Source organism: Lithobates pipiens, unplaced genomic scaffold (assembly GCF_037356315.1).
Source record: "Lithobates pipiens isolate NorthernLeopardFrog02 unplaced genomic scaffold, aLitPip1_a1.2 Scaffold_8, whole genome shotgun sequence".
Classification (NCBI taxonomy): Eukaryota; Metazoa; Chordata; class Amphibia; order Anura; family Ranidae; genus Lithobates; species Lithobates pipiens.
In genome coordinates, this window is record NW_027507903.1 from 191072131 (window position 1) to 191089130 (window position 17000).

Sequence of the window (17000 nt, forward strand, 5' to 3'; positions counted from 1 at the left end):
GAAGGTCATTCACTGCACAGGAGAGGTACACTGGAGGAGATATGCTGATAACAATCCACAAAGGCAAATATAAGGCTACAAGTCACCCTTTATCAAATGTTTGGTCTAGGTGAAGGTTGGAGATTTATTTGAAGTATAATTTAAGTAACTTGATGGCTGATGCAATGTATACTGGACACTTTATTAAGTTGCATTGCTGTAAAAAACCTTTATATAACTAATATAATAACATACATTTTTTTTTCTCTACAATATTTATGCAAATACTTAATGGATTACATTGTTTGTTTTGTGTGTTTTTTTTTTTTCCTCCCACATAAGCTGTATCTATCTGCAGTCTTGTACCCTTTACATCTTTTCAAAGTGCAACATTTATAAAGCTTGTCGGAGAGTTCAGAAAAGGGGGGCGGAGAGCTGAAGTTGCACTCTGCAGAGCTCAGTGAGCTAATTGGAGGGAAGGGACACGCCCCCTCCACACAGCTCACAGGACTAGAGCTGAGGCTGTCAATCAGCTGGAGCCCCCTCTCTCTTTTTATTTATTTATTTATTTATTTATTTATTTATTTTTTTTATATATATTTTTCTCCTGTCAGAAAAAACCTGTCAGAAGTGATTCATGCTGATGGCAGACAAATGAAGCAGCAGACAGAAATAACACTTATGCCATGTACGCACGGTCGGACTTTCTGGCAGAAAAATTAAGATGGAATCATTTCATCGGATATTCCGATCGTGTGTGGGAGTCAGCTGATTTTTTATTTTTTTTTCCGAATATTCTGATGGACCTAGAAATAGAACATGTTTTAAATCTTTCCAATAGAATAATTCCTATTGGGAAAACCGTTCGTTTGTATGCTGTTCCGATGGACCAAAAACAACACGAAGGCAGCTATTGGCTACTGGCTATTGAACTTCCTTTTTCTAGTCCCGTCGTACGTGTTGTATGTCACTGCGTTCTAAACAATCGGACTTTGGTGTGGTTGTGTGTGGGCAAGTCCATTTTAGCGGAACTCCGTCACAAAAACAGTCAGTTTATTCTGATGGAAAAACTGGTAGTGTGTACATGGCATTAGTGCTCTTAACCACTTAAGGACCGCCGCATGTAAATATACATCGGCACAATGGCACGGACAGGCACAATCACGTACCTGTATGTGCCTGCCTTCCAGAGGGGGGCGGTCCGATCGGGCGGTCCGTTTTGCTTCAGGAGCGATCCGGGATGAGGGGATGGCCGTTGGTTTCTGGCCATCCCCTCGCGATCGCCCGTGGCGAATGAGAAGCTTCCCCTGCCTGTATAGTGTAAACACAGGCAGGAGGAAATTATGTCACTCTCCTCGTGGCAGTCTTTTTCGAACGGACGGTGAGGAGAGAAGACATCATAGTAAGTGCACCAACACTACACTGACACGTAGGTACACATAGGCACACTTTCACCCCCCCCCGATCACCCCCTGCCCCCCCTCCCAGTCACAGTGTCACTGATTGCAGTGATCATTTATTTACTGATCACTGCATTTAGTGTCAGTTGTGACTGTAAAAAGTTTCAGGGCAGTTAGTGTTAGGTCCAGGGTAGCCCCCTACCCCCCCATAAAGGTTTAACACCTTGATTGCCCCCAGGTAACCCTTTCACCCCCTTTTGCCAGTGTCACTAAGCAAACGTTTTTTTGATCACTGCATTAGTGTCACTGGTGCCGCTAGGTAGCTAGTTATTTTTTAGGTTCACCGCCAGGTTTTTATCGCGTTAGGTACCCCCATATACAACCTAATACAGATTTTAACCCCCTGATTGCCACTAGAGTTAACCCTTTCACCAGTGATCACCGTATAAGTGTCACTGGTGACGCTGGTTAGCCAGTTAGTTATTTAGGCTCCCCGTCAGGTACCCCCATATACTACCTAATAAAGGTTTTAACCCCCTGATTGCCCCTAGTTAACCCTTTCACCAGTGATCACCGTATAAGTGTTACGGGTGACTCTGGTTAGTTGGTTTGCTTTTTATAGCATCAGGGCACCCACCATTTATTACCCAATAAAGGTTTAACCCCTGATCACCCGGCGGGTGATATCAATTAGGTTTTAGGATCAGATAGGGTCTGTGTCGCCCCAGGCAGCGCTAGGTTAGTGCCAGTACCACTAACACCCACGCGCAAAAATACACCTCCCTTAGTGGTATAGTATCTGAACAGATCAATATCTGATCTGATCAGATCTATACTAGCGTCCCCAGCAGTTTAGGGTTCCAAAAAACGCATTGTTAGCGGGATCAGCCCAGATACCTGCTAGCACCTGCATTTGGCCCCTCTGCCCAGCCCACCCAAGTGCAGTATCGATCGATCACTGTCACTTACCAAACACTAAACACATAACTGCAGTGTTCGCAGAGTCAGGCCTGATCCCTACGATCGCTAACAGTTTTTTTTTTTGGTAGCGTTTTATATTTAAATCCTGAAGGCGGTGCTTGGATTTCAGGGTCACGTACGCGGCTAGGCTCCCAAAAAGTCCCACACGTGGTATCCCCGTACTCAGGAGAAGCAGCAGAATATATTTTGGGGTGCAATTCCACATATAACCACATATAACCACATATAACTACGGCATGTGTGAGCAATATATCATTTAGTGACAACTTTGTAAAAATTTTTTATTTATTTTTTTGTCATTATGTTATTATTATTATTATCAGTGATCGATCACTTGGGACAAAAAAAAAATATTCAATGGGCTCAACATGCCTCTCAGCAATTTCCTTGGAGTGACTACTTTCCAAAATCGGGTAATTTGGGGGGGGTTTGTACTGCCCTGCCATTTTAGCACCTCAAGAAATTAGGCAGTCATAAATTAAAAGCTGTGCAAACCAATAAATATACGCTTATTGACTTTTTTTTTTTTTTTTTTTTTTACTAAAGACATGTGGCTGAATACATTTTGGCCTAAATGTATGACTAAAATTGAGTTTATTCGATTTTTCTCATAACAAAATTTTCTGTCTTTTTCCATTTATATCGTAAAAAGTAAAAATCGCAGAGGCAATCAAATACCATCAAGCATGACCGCGCAATTACCAGTTAAAGCAGTGCAGTGCAAAATTGTAAAAAGACCTCTGGTCCTTAGGCTGACAATTGGTCCGGGGCTTAAGTGGTTAATTGGGACAAGTACACATTATACAGGGATATGCTTTGTTCGTATTTCATGACTAAAGTTTACAACCACTTTAATGCTCCGGAGAGCAAATGGTTGTTATTGGTGATTATGTTATTTACATATTATAATACAGTGCAAGATACAGGAACTGATTCTTTGACAATTGCCCAAACTTCAGCAAACGACTGGACTGCAGTGCTCAACTGTGAACTTTCTGCTGCTAGAAATAATACTATTTTTTTTTCTGTAAGATTACAACTTTTGCCCTTGTCTCAGCTGTTCTGAGTAGGCAACATGGAAAGTGTGATTAGTCAAACCTCTAGAATGGCCTTGCTTTCTGTGCATAGAGGCACATAATTTTATGTTTTGGAGCTTGGTTGGCTGACTTGTCTAAGAAAAAGTCCTTTTACGTGTGCCCTTTCAAAGGTATGCTTTTTTTTAGAAATTTCTTTGAGGTATAAATTGAGGCAGCTACTGAGGCAAGAGTTCCTACTCCACTATCCACAATCACACCTCCCTATTAAATACTTTTATTATATTACATGGGGGCCAAATATCCTGGAAGCTGGCTGTTCTTGTTTGCCTGGGGCTTTTTCTCCCCTTCTGTGGGACTTTCTTTCTCCCTCCCAATGCTCAGCCTGAAGACACGTTAAACATTTTACCAACTTTCCTTATAGGTGGGGTCAGGACTGTCATCTATAGCTGCCTGCCTTGTCTTCAATGACCCATCTTCTCTTTCCTTTAGGGAAGTCCCTCTATGGGATTGATCCCTCTTTTTACCTTTTTCTAGGACTTCTGCCCTTAGGGAATGAGTTCCTACTTTCTCGTCTGAGGCCATTCTCCCAGGGATGTCCATGTTCTTGGGCATTTTACAAAATCTAGCATCTTTCCATTTTGCCAGTTGCAGGGCCACCATCTGATTCTCTCTAAGTTTTATAAAACTGTTTGCCAGGTGGCTGTGTGAGCCTTTGCTGTTGTATGCCTTAGTCCTTCTGCTGGCAAGTGTTGGGGTCCGTTGCGCTTTTTTATTCATGCATTTATTTATTTATTTTTATTCATTGCTGTGGGCCTGTTGCAGCTTTTTTTATTTTTTTTTTGCACACCCCCAAAATTATTGCTTGGGGATGTCCCATGGTTTAATAATCAGTTCATGTGTCCTGTACTATATGATTAACCAGTTGAGACCCGCGCTATAGCCGAATGATGGCTACAGCGTGGATCTCCTTTGCCGGGACTACGTCTATTGACGTAGTCCCGTGCACGAGCGGCCTGCGCGCCCGGCACGCTCTGTGATCGGCGAGTCTATGAGACTCGCCTGATCACCGATCCGAGCAAGGGGTCGATCCCGACCCCTTATCACGTGATCAGCTGTCAGCCAATGACAGCTGATCATGTGATATAACGGAGCCGGTAATCGGCTATTATTCCTCCTCGCGCTGACAGCGCGAGGAGAAAAAAAAAGAGCCGCTCACCGGCGGCCGTGATCGGGACATTAGTCCCGATCACGGCCAGCCCTGCCAGTGCCCACCTGCCCCCTGCTTTTCCACATAAATAAAAAATGTGTCCGCCTGTCAGTGCCACCCAGCAGTGCCCACAGTGCCACCCAGCAGTGCCCACAATCTGCCTCAACAAAGGTTCTGCACCCCAGTGCCACATATCCGTGCCCAGCAGTGCCGCCCATTAATGCCCAGCAGTGCTACCTATCAGAGCCACCTATCAGTGCCCATGAGTCCCATCTATCAGTGGTATCTATCAGTGCCCCTTAGTGCCACCCATCCGTGCCATCTTATCTGTGCCCATCAGTGCCGCCTTATCTGTGCCCATCGGTGCCGCCTTATCTGTGCCTATTAGTGCCACCTTAACTATGCCTATCAGTGCCCACCAATGCAGCATATCAGTGCCCACCAGTGCAGCCTATCAGTGCCGCCTCATCAGCACACTTCAATGAAGGAGAAAAATTACCTGTTTGCAAAATTTTATAACAAACTATTAAACATGATATTTTTTTTTTTTTGCATCTTTTTTTGTTTGTTTAGCAAAAAATAATACTCCCAGCTGTAATTAAATGCCACCAAAAGAAAGCTCTATTTGTGGGAAAAAAATGATAAAAATTTCATTTGGGTACAGTGTTGTATGCCCGTGCAATTGTCATTCAAAGTGCATCAGTGATGAAAGCTGAAAATTGGTCTGGGACTGAGGGGGGTTTAAGTGCCCAGTAAGCAAGTGGTTAAGTTAATAGAAATTTAGACTTGCCTGTTAATTCCTTGACTTGTAATACAGTACAGGACAGTAAATTCCTCAACTCTTCTCTGTGATCTCCTTAGAGCCGGTTTACACAGGGGCAACACGACTTCCAGCGCAACTTTGGGAGGCAACTTGGATACGACTTGAGTATGATTCACAGCGCGACTTGAGACAACTTACAAGGCAACTTGAAGTTGCCACCAGGACAGGGGACTTTTCCAGTGGCCAATCACATAATAATCAGCTCTGTGGGGGGGAGGGGTTTGCCTAGAAAACCATTTTTACTTCCTGGAAAGTTGCTTCAGTTAAGATGGGTACAAGTTGCCTAGAAGACGGATTGAAGTCGTACAGGAACCTTTTCTGAAGGCAGAGCAACTTCAATAGTGTACATTAAGACGGCTCCATTCACTTCCATTGATTTTCCAAACCGTGCACCTTCAGGCGACTTGAAGTCAGATCCCAGATCACCCCTGTGGGAACTGGCTCTTATTGATTCCAAAAAAAAATTGAGACTAATGGAGTGAACCAGTTTATATGAGTACACTAGGGAGCGGCCCCAGTGAATCTTTTGCCAGTGTCCAATCCCATGTCTGTACTGTACTCTAAAATATGAAATTTACAGGTACTTCAAAGTATTATTATTATTTTTTTTTTTTTAGCTTTTTGGTGAAAATCCAGTTTGTTTGATTTCGGGTTACATTTACACTAAACTTAAAGCCCCTTTTACCTTCTCCTCCAAAGTGCACAGATGTGTAAAAACAACAAGGGGACATCTTTTGGAGGGAGATGTACTGTTTTATCTTTTATTTAGTCCACTTTCCACATAAAAGAAATCGGTACTAAGAAAATACACATGCTGCTAATATGGAACCTTACCTTTTGAAAATGCTAGTTGCCTAGTTATGTTGGTTCAGTGACTTTAGTACTATTGGAGGTACTGACCTGGAGCCTTGCTATACCAACAGACCCCCTATGTTAGTCCATTATCAATTTAAAGGAAACTTTAAGTGGGACAAACCTGACCCGAAAGAAGTATGTAGATCAGCAATTCTGACTTTCCTCTAACTTCATTAAATATATGCTTGGTCAGGGCAGTGATTCACAAGGTAATACGAGCAAAGACAGCCAGGCAACTTGAATTTTCAGAAGGAAGTTCACAGTTTTCATGTTTCTCCTGCTTCAGGCTGCCTTTAAAATGTTAATGGACTAACATAGAGGGTTCTATTGGTATAGCAATGTGCCAAAATGACAGCTCAGTAGCTATACAGAATAGGTCCCTAGGAATAAAAGATACACAAAGAAATGCATCAGGAGGGAGGGCGCATCTTTTCTAAAAAAAAAAAAAAAAAAAAAAAAAAAAAGAAAGTAACATAATTAAAAATAACCTTTTACTGGGCCCTCTGGATAACTGATTATTTACCATAGATCGGTTTTATGAGGTCAATCTGTTTTTACTGGGCATAGACAAGTTAAGGAAGAGCTCAGTGGTTTATTTTTTACAAAACTTCCCAAGTGAGCTGAGCAGGAGGGACATTTTAAATGTAGTTTGTTCATAATTTATGTAAATGGAGGTGTGCCATTTGAAAACAAAGACATAAATAGCAAAAAAAAAAATGAATAGCTAAATTCATATGCTTTTTTACCAATATTTTATTGTGACCTTTCAAAATGTAATCATATAGCAGTTGGATGAGAGCTTTAGTGCACTAATGATCTGTGTATTTGCCTATTTTTAATCCACTCTGGTCCTGACTAGGGATGAGCTCAGGCGTGTTCGCATGGAACATGTGCAGAGCCTGCCAGGAAGTCGGTGCAGCGCTGCACTAATCACAGGCAGTGAGACATTGCCCTATCTCTGCAGCCGCACATTGGGGCAATGTCTCACTGCCTGTGATTAGTGCAGCGCTGCGCCGACTTCCTGGCGGGCTCTGCATGTGTTCCATGGCATCATGCCTGAGCTCATCCCTAGTCCTGACTCTGGATCTTGCAGCTCTGGTTCCCCTGTGTAAGTGAGCATTCAACAGCGGCTGTGAATTCCCAGAACCATGGCATCACCCATAGGCTCTTATGGACCCAGACCGGGGGAGCTGGAGTTGCAGGACCAGACTGGATTTAAAAAAAAAAAAAAAAAAAAAGTACATAGATCTTTTTCTATACTGAGCATGTAGGAGGAAGGGGAAGAAACTATTTTTTTAACAATAGTTAATATTCACCTTATCTTACACTTTAAATAGTATTTGTTTTATAGAGGCAAATGGAAAACTCAGGGGAAATGAAGGACAGAGATTCTGTACCAAAAGAGGGACAGCCCCTCCAAATGAGGGACAGTTGGGAGCTATGTTTTTACTCTAATATCACAAATGTATTTTATTTTAAGAAGCAATGAAAATGATTTGTATAAATTTTACCTTGTGCTGAAGTTCCAAACTGAACCACACGGTGGCACCAAATAGTTAGGCTTGCCACTAAAGTTATCATAAAGTGAATAACAGGAATGGCTATACCAAAATAAGAAGGCACACCTATCCTAATCCTTTTTAAATATTTAAACATATATCAGACTAAAGTTACTAAAGCAGTACTGGTTATTAAGACTAAACAATGTTTTAATTGCTGGAAATTTTTATAGTTATTTTTGCAAATTGGGCATTGCTAAGCAAAATTGCTTTGTGTGTTGTAAGTGTAACGTTGTCTATAACCAAGCATATGTCAGATCAAAAAAAAAACAAATAATAACAAAATTGGCAATATATTCACTTTAAAGCAGACCTTCCCTTTCCCCACCCACTTTCTGTCATTGCACTCCTACCCCCCGTCTCTCTCAGGAATGCACATTCCTGTTTATTTTGTAGCTCTTTCATGCTTGGATAAGGGTCTGGTATGGATTTTGGGGATTTTTGAATGGATTTTTTTGGGGGGGGGGGCATTCAGTTTTTTTTTTTACATTTTGGCACATGCCATTTTTATTTTTCACTTATTTTTTTTTTTTTCTATTCAGCTGTGAGCAGGGAAACCTGTTGATAGCTGATGACTCGTCTGCTGTTAAGGACGCAGTAGTCAGCTTCCCAGCCTGCTCCTTGGCAACCAGCTATTCACTGTGCCCTGATTGGGCAAAGGTTATGCACTGTGCAGCACGGCAGTGCATTGGGGGGGGGGGGGCACTCAACAGGCGAACATCACACCAAGCACCCCATAAATTTAGGTGGTTGCCGAACATACGAAGTTTGGGCCAAACTTTTGCTTGGCTCAAATTTGTTCGCACAACTTCCAGTTTAACGAATGCATCCCATAGATGGATTGAAATTCAGATGGTTCAGCAACGACCTACTGAATTTTGATCCATCTATGGCCATTCCCTCTAGACAGAAGTCAATCTAAATCCCCATACACACTATCAGATTGTCTGCTGATTTTTTTTTAACTTCAGATTTACCAAAACCATATAATATGAGGTCAAACCTTAGGAGTTTCAATTTAGATGCAATCAGGCAGGCCCTTGCACTACATGGTTTTGGTAAATCTGAAGACAAAAATCATCAGAAAATCTGATGGTGTGTATGGGGCTTTACAATTGACTTCTGTTTAATGGTACTATTGCAAACATTTTCTTGATCAACCAGCTGCAGGTGCTGATCAGTATATTCTCAGTGTATTCTGACAGCAGAAGAGTTCAGAATATAATGGCACAGTGAGCAGGATTCCCCTATCCACCTCACTTATGTGGATAGGGGAATCTGTTAATTTGTTTTGGCCAACCTTAGAGCTTCACAAAAGAGAGCTATAGAAATGTTTCTCAACCTTTTTTCAGTCGTGTCACCCTTTAAAATTCTCGCTGCACCCCGTGCTAAAATGTAAAAAGCTAAACTGATAGTTTTGCATAATGCAGCAACATCTACATGTGGGACACTCAGCATTAGAGGTGGTTTATTCTTGCAAAACAAATACACCATTGCACACTGGTACTGACTAGTATTATATTATTCTAGTTTCAGTGTTTCTCTCCCTCACTCAACTTAGGTGACTCCACTGCTGACACAGGGGAGACAAAGAGCACCCAAAATATTCCTTATCAAATTATGAGGTCATTCGTTTTTAGGATTGTTGTATTGCTGCTCAATAGAAACTTGTGGCTTTGTCCAACAAAAAGGTAGGCTTTATCCACTTGTTGGCTTGTGGACCATTTTTGGAAAATTTGGGCAATATTTAAGCATTTTGCAAAGGCACCCCAGGGTGCCATGGAACCTTAATTGAAAAAAAAAGCTGGTCTATAGTGTATACTGTATAGGCACACTTTTAGTGAGTGATGTGTCCTGCTGGAATCATACTGCGTGTGGATGAGTAGCACCTAGATTAAATGCTCAATTTAAAAAAAGAACATGCACCATTTGGTAAGAGCTAAATATGTTTCTAACAACAGTGGCTCTTGCCTGTCATTCTATCTAAAGGTTACCCCCAAAACCATAACTTGGCAAACTTTGGCTATGAATAGAACTACAAACTTAAAGAACTAACTTCCAGGAATTCAGCTGAAGTGTATAGGGTTATCACCTTTTCTTCAAGCCAAACCCAAGCACTTTAGCGGCACAGGACACATTTTTTCTCATAGTATGTATTATAGGATTATAAAGGACCTGACTATCTCAGTGTCCTCTGGGCTTGTATGGCTCTCTGTGGAGCTAAAAGAACAGATGCACCAATTACACAGCAAGACCCTTTATCTCCAGTATTTATTGATCAGAGCCATAGGCATTCCCTGTCTGCTCACATTCTCACCACATTTTACAGCTATTCATACTCGGGAGTAACGGAAATACCAAACTTTCCTCCTCCACCATTTCCATCCAAAGAAAACAGGTGGACTTTACACATGTCTGCCTGCTTCTAAATTTTTTTTAAAAAAAGCACAAGTTTTTGTATGGTGGTAACCGATTGGTGTTGTGACAAATTTCCACCATATCCGCTTCCATTCACATCTGCTCATTCTGGTAATGCACACAGAAATGCACGTTTCCAAGGAATCCTGGAACATACAAAAAAATGTGCCTCACACTTGTAGTGCCATTTATTGTAAATGCCCCCCCCCCCCCAAACGTGAGACGCCAATACAAAAAATGTGTGGGAAATAAAACAAACATGGGGCATGCCATGAGCTACTTTGTCTCGCTTGTGGCGCATAGGGCAGCGCACTGAAATCAATGGGCTGCTCTATGCTTGTTGGGTGTTTGCCATCCAGGAGTATGTCAGAAGTGTGACTAGGGCCTTCATCATTTCACAAACTATGGAATGCTTGGAGAGCAGAAATTGGCAAATATGCAAAAATGTCCAACAGTGAAAGGGTTCAAATGACCCTCAAAATGACTGAGGGTCTGAGCGCTCTCCCCTCCCCCCCCTCTGACAGTGGCAGTTGCTCATGTCTGCAGACACTACATCCCCCCCCCATCCCCCGCATACCAGCTAAAAGATAAAATATGACTGAAGACAAAACATTTTTTTCCCCTTTACAATAGGGTAAGGGAGGGCTATAACCCCTGTCAGGTAATGGTAAATAGAGAGAATGAATCTCTCTAAAGGGGGTGCAGACAGAAATTAAAACCTATCAGAGGCTCTAATCCCCCTCCACTCCATCCAACACTAATGCCGCGTACACACGTAGCCGTCTATCCGACGGACTTAGTCCGGCGGACTTCCCGCCAGACTGTCTGTCGGACTTTCCGAACGGGCTACTTGCCCACACACGGCACTTTTTCAGCTGACTAATACGGCGTACTAAGTCCGCCGTACTATCCGCCCTACTTTTGAAATGAACGGACTCACCCACACACGCGGAGGAAAGTCCGCTCATTTAGAGCGCGTCTCCAGGTAGGCGGGGCCCGCGAAGGAGACGTTGCTGGCCCCGCCGCCTGGTATGGACTTAAAGGGGAACCCCTACGCCGAAAAAAAATGGGCGTGGGGGTCCCCCCAGGTCCACATCAGACCCTTGTCCGAGCACGCTACCCAGCCGGCCATGAAAGGGGGGGACGAGCGAGCGCCCCCCTCCTGAGCCGTACCAGGCCACGTGCCCTCAACATGGGGGGTGCCTTGGGGAAGGGGGGGCCGCGTGGCCCCCCCACCCCAAAGCACCTTGTCCCCATGCTGATGAGGACAAGGGCCTCTTCCCGACAACCCTGGCCGTTGGTTGTCGGGGTCTGCGGGCGAGGGGCTTATCGGAATCCGGGAGCCCCCTTTAATAAGGGGGCCCCCGGATACCGGCCCCCCACCTTATGTGAATGAGTATGGGGTACAATGTACCCCTACCCATTCACCTGTGAAAAAAGTACAAAAAAACCACAACACAGGGTAAAAATAGTTTATTGCACAGCTCCGGGGGTCTTCCGTCTTTGGGGTTCTTCTCGCCGGACTCCTCCGCTATCTTCTTCTAGCTCTTTTGCTAGCGGAGGAGCCCGGCTTTCTTCCTCGCCTCCCCCTCTTGTCCCCCTCTTCGGTTCTTCTGCCGGGCCACCGCCTGTAAAAGAGCTAGAAGAAGGCGCGGTGGCCCGGCATAAGAACCGAAGAGGGGGACAAGAGCCCCGAAGTCAGAAGAAGAGGCTGCGGTGAGGAAGAAAGCCGGGCTCCTTCGCTAACAAAAGAGCTAGAAGAAGGTAGCGGAGGAGTCCGGCGAGAAGAACCCCGAAGACGGAAGACCCCCGGAGCTGTGCAATAAACTATTTTTACCCTGTGTTGTGTTTTTTTTTGTACTTTTTTCACAAGTGAATGGGTAGGGGTACATTGTACCCCATACTCATTCACATAAGGTGGGGGGCCGGTATCCGGGGGCCCCCTTTATTAAAGGGGGCTCCCGGATTCCGATAAGCCCCTCGCCCGCAGACCCCGACAACCAACGGCCAGGGTTGTCGGAAAGAGGCCCTTGTCCTCATCAACATGGGGACAAGGTGCTTTGGGGTGGGGGGGCCGCGCGGCCCCCCCTTCCCCGAGGCACCCCCCATGTTTAGGGCACGCAGCCTGGTACGGCTCAGGAGGGGGGCGCTCGCTCGTCCCCCCCCTTTCCTGGCCGGCCGGGTAGCGTGCTCGGACAAGGGTCTGATGTGGACCTGGGGGGGCCCCCACGCCGATCTTTTTCGGCGTTGGGGTTCCCCTTTAAGTTCATACCAGGCGGCGGGGCCAGCGACGTCTCCTTCGCGGGCCCCGCTTACCTGGGGACCCGCTCGAAATTTTCTCCGGGCGGGAAAAATCCGCTCATTTCAAAAGTAGGGCGGACTGGCACACACACGGCCGGATTGTCCGCCGAAATGCGAGTCTGGCGGGAAGATTGGAGTGCAAAACTACTTTCTAAGTCTGCCGTACTTTCGGGTCAAAAAAGTATGCCGGAGGCTACACACGGGGGGATTGTCCGGCGGACTTCAGTTTGCCGGACTTTTCCACCCGCTTGTTTAATCGTGTGTACGCGGCATAACAATAAACAGGTTTTCCTTAATTTATAAGGGGAAAACAGTTTTTTGAGGTGAAAGGGTTCAAAAAGGAGAGGTTTAGGAAAAAAAGAACTTTGGTGATGAAAGGGTTAAAAAAATGAAAAGATAAACACTTTCTGATTTTTGTCTTCAGATTTACCAAAACTATGTAGTGCAAGGGCCTGCCTGATTGCATACAAATTGAAAATATTAAGGTTTGACCTCATATTATATGGTTTTGGTAAATCTGAAGGCAAAAATCTGCAGAAAATCGAATTGTGTGTATGCAATCTAAAGCCTCGTACACACGATCGGATTTTCGGCAGGGAATTGATGACAGACTGTTTGCCTAAAATCCGACCGTTGGTATGCTCCACCAGACAATTGCTGTCCAACTTTCGGCCAACAAATGTTAGATGGCAGGCTAGTAAATTTTTGGCAGACAATGGTCTGTTGTCAGATTTTCGTATCATGTGTACACAAGTCTGTCACATAAAAGTCAAAAGTACAAACACGCATGCTCGGAATCAATACTCGCCAAACACGACGTTAGCAGAAGGTGCCCAAAGGGTGGCGCTCAAGAGCTGAAATTCCACGTAGTATGACACTGTTTGTTGGCCGACAATTGTGTGCCGTTTGTATACAAGACAAGTTCATGGCACACGCTCTTCGGACAAAAGTCTGGCACTTTGTCTGCCAACAATCTGATCGTGTATGTGAGGCTTAAGTCCCCACCATGTCCATTGTATGACAAGAAATTCCTGCACAGAAATCCCCCCAGCAATATTACACAAATACTCCCCCCAGCAGGAATATTACACAGATCAGGGTGATGGGTCTGGGCTGCTCAGGATTAGGGTGATGGGTCTGGGGTGCTCGGGATCAGGGTGATGGGTCTGGGCTGCTCAGGATCAGGGTGACAGGTCTGGGCTGCTCAGGATTAGGGTGATGGGTCTGAGGTGCTCGGGATCAGGGCGATGGGTTTGGGGTTCTCCAAATCAGGATGACGGGTCTGGCCTTCTCGGGATCAGGTCGATGGGGTTGGGGTGCTCGAAATCAGGGTGACGGATCTGGGGTGCTCGGGATCAGGGTGATGGGTCTGGGGTGCTCGGGATCAGGGGAACAGGTCTGGGCTGCACAGGATCAGGGTGAGATGTCTGGGCTGCTCGGGATCAGGGCGATGGGTCTGGAGTGCTTGGAATCAGAATGATGGGTCTGGGCTGTGCGGGATCAGGGCGATGAGTTTGGGGTGCTTGGGATCAGGGTGATTGGTTTGGGGTGCTTGGGATCAGGGTGACGGGCCTGGGGTGCTCGAAATCAGGGTGACGGATCTGGGGTGCTCGGGATCAGGGTGATGGGTCTGGGGTGCTCGGGATCAGGGGAACAGGTCTGGGCTGCACAGGATCAGGGTGAGATGTCTGGGCTGCTCGGGATCAGGGCGATGGGTCTGGAGTGCTTGGAATCAGAATGATGGGTCTGGGCTGTGCGGGATCAGGGCGATGAGTTTGGGGTGCTTGGGATCAGGGTGATTGGTTTGGGGTGCTTGGGATCAGGGTGACGGGCCTGGGGTGCTTGGGATCAGGGTGACGGGCCTGGGGTGCTTGGGATCAGGTTGATGGGCCTGGGGTGCTCAGGATCAGGGTAATGGGTCTGGTGTGCTCGGGATCAGGGCGATGGGCCTGGGGTGCTCGGGATCAGGGTTACTGGATTGGGGTGCTCAGGATGGGGACGATGGGATCAGAGTGACAATTGGCTTGTGGTGGTGCCTTGTTCACTGGAATGACTTGTATTTAGCGGTCATACTGCTTGGCAGCCTTTTCCGTAAACTTTGCTCCATCACATTAATGGCGCTGTTTACCAATATGGCCGCTGGATGGTAAACTTGCAACTCAACACCATATTTTAAACCTCCCCCCCATGTAAATGGGATATTACATGCCCCATGTGAGGTGAATGCTGTGACCGCCTTATAAGATTGAGAGGACATCCAGCACAGAACTGCTTTTGAATATGTAAATCCTTCTATGTGTGAACTAGCACTTATAATACTATTGGGCACACTTGTCTGTGTTTGGACAAATTGTCGAAATTGACAGAATGTCAAACTCACGTCACGTCTTGTGACGTGGCATCAGCTGTTTCATTAAACCGAATGCACATTAGATAAAATCAGCAGCATAGCAGAAACAACACACATCCTTGCCGCTCAAAGGCTGCCTGGCCTGCTCATCACCTCAGCTGCCCAATAGCACCTTCCACCTTTTCCTGCAGCACGATTGCATCGCAGAGCTGTCAATCTTCTTCTTGTATTGGTTGATTTTAGCTTAGATGTGATTAGTCAGCAGGTCCTGTCTGTTAGTTTCGGATTGGTCAGTGCTCTGAATGCGCATGACCCATGCGCTGGCTGGTTATTGGCTGGTTCTTGGCAGGATGAGCAGATTTGAAGTGATCAGTGGGTGTCAGTGAGAGGATCTGCGCTGTCCGGTTCTGGTGTATGGGAGAGGGGCTCCAGGTTAGTGCTGCAATACCTCACGGGGGAAATGTTCCTGGGTTCGTTAAGGGGGATATGAAGACTTCAGTCCGTTCATCACTGCTGGGTAGGGTTGCCACCTTTTCTTCAAGCCAAACTCGAACACTTTACTGACACGTGCCATTTTTTTTGTAGTATACACTATAGACAATAGGATTGTAAAATACCTTGAACACCTCTTGGTGGCTTAAAGATAGTAGTAACATGGTGTCCTGTTTATGCCATGGCGGACAGAGGGTGTAGCCACATTGCGTTAACAGTGGAAGGGACCTACATACAACACCCCTTACTATCCACTGCACCCCAACCTTCTACAGACAGTTCAAATTAGCACATGCTACCTATAGCAACCCACACTATCACCATCAAAGTGGCCTATTCTATCTACAACACCCCAAATCAGTCCATCATATCCAAGGCACCCCAAAATAGACCACCCTAACCACAGCACAACAAAGAACCCCACACCAGCGAGATGGACTGGGGGGCAGTATGGTGGACGGGGGCAGCAGGATGCATGGGGGAGGCATGGACTGGGGGGGCTGTTGAATGGTCGGGGGCACAGATTAGTCAACGGGGCAGTGGTACAGACAGGGGGTGAACTGGAGAGTTGCCCAGTGGACAGAGGGGCAGCAAGGTGAACAGGGCACCGGGATGGACAGGGGGGCAGCAGGGTGGACAAGGAGAGTAGCGGAGTGGACAGGGGGACAGTGGGTGGACAGGGAGGTGGCAGGATGGATAGGTGGGCAGCGGGGTGGATAGGGGGGTGGCAGGATGGACAGGGAGGCAGCAGGATGGATAGTGAAATGCATAGGGGAACAGGGGGATAGTGGAATGGTTAATGGGATAGATAGTGGGATGAACAGGGAGGTGGCGGGATGGATAGGGGGACAGCGGGATGGACAGGTAGGCAGCGGGGTGGATAGGAAGGCAGCGGGATGGACATGGGGATAGTGGGATGGACAGGGAGGCAGTGGGATTGACAGTGGGATGGATAGGGGGACAGTGGGATGGACAGGGAGGCAGCGGGAAGGACAGTGGGATGAACAGGCGGACAGTGGGATGGATAGGGCAATGAACAGGAGGACAGTGGAATAGGGGGATGGAAATGGGAACAGGAGGACAGTGGGATGGATAGGGGGATGAACAGGGGGTATCAATTTACTCGGTGTAAAATCTTCTTTCACAACATAAAAAAATTGGGCTAACTTTACTGTTGTCTTATTTTTTCATTTAAAAAAGTGTATTTTTTCCAAAAAAGTGCTCTTGTAAGACCGCTGCTCAAATACAGTGTGATAGAAAGTATTGCAATGACCACCATTTTATTCTCTAGGGTTTTAGAAAAAAAATATATAATGTTTGGGGGTTCTAAGTAATTTTCTAGCAAAATTAAAATGATTTTAAAAACCAAATGAAATCGGATCAGTAAGCCTTCGCGGCAATACTGACATCCCCTGTCAGATCTTCTGATCATCTCTTTCAAACATAGGGTTTTATCATACGAGATGCAAAGAAATTAACATGCTGATGCTGAACTGGCAAGATAATCTATGGAACAATGTGTGGATATGCATACATGTGTTTGGAATTTTTGATGGGTTGGAGATTTTGACAGAACACCCGCTGTGTTTGCATCCCCC